Source organism: Nerophis ophidion, linkage group LG06 (assembly GCF_033978795.1).
Source record: "Nerophis ophidion isolate RoL-2023_Sa linkage group LG06, RoL_Noph_v1.0, whole genome shotgun sequence".
Lineage (NCBI taxonomy): Eukaryota > Metazoa > Chordata > Actinopteri > Syngnathiformes > Syngnathidae > Nerophis > Nerophis ophidion.
Window position 1 is genome coordinate 76,219,486 of NC_084616.1, and position 1,095 is coordinate 76,220,580.

The following is a 1,095-nucleotide window of genomic DNA, read 5'->3' on the forward strand; positions in this document are numbered from 1 at the left end:
GCTTACATCACACTCAAATTTTTACTGCATTACTTTGGTAAGGGCCGGAGTGAGAAGAGGTTTTGAAATAATTAGCGCATGCTTACTTTTACCGCATGCCTTTGGTAAGCGCAGGAGTGAGAAGAGGTTTTAAATTAATTAGCGCCCCGGCGGCAATTCAAGGAAATACGGTAATAAAAAAATAATGAATATGTATCTAGAGCAGGGGTCACCAAGCTTTTTGAAACCAAGAGCTACTTCTTGGGTACTGATTAATGTGAAGGGCTACCAGTTTGATACACACTTCAATAAATTGCCAGAAATAGCCGATTTGCTCAATTTACATTTTATATATATATATATATATATATATATATATATATATATATATATATATATATATATATATATATATATATATATATATATATATGTATGTTTATATACATATGTGTGTATATGTATATATATATGTGTGTATATATGTATGTATATATGTGTTTGTGTATATATATATATATATATATATATATATATATATATATATATATATATATATATATATAAATGGGTATTTCTGTCTGTCATTCGGTCGTACATTTTTTTTCCTTTTACGGAAAGTTTTTTGTGGAGAATAAATGATGAAAAAACACTTATTTGAACGGTTTAAAACAGGAGAAAACAGGAAAAAAAATTAAAATTTAATTTTGAAACATAGTTTATCTTCAATTTCGACTCTTAAAAATTCAAAATTCAAACGAAAAAAAGAAGGGGAAAGTAGCTAATTCGAATTTTTTTGAAAACATTTTTAAAATAATTTATGGAACATCATTAGTAATTTTTCCTGATTAAGATTATTTTTTGAATTTTGATGACATGTTTTAAATAGGTTAAAATCCAATCTGCACTTTGTTAGAATATATAACAAATTGGACCAAGCTATATTTCTAACAAAGACAAATCATTCTTTCTTCAAGATTTTCCAGAACAAAAATTTTAAAAGAAATTCAAAAGACTTTGAAATTAGATTTAAATTTGATTCTAAAGATTTTCTAGATTTGCCAGAATATTTTTGGGGAATTTTAATCAAAAATTTGAAGAAATATTTCACAAATA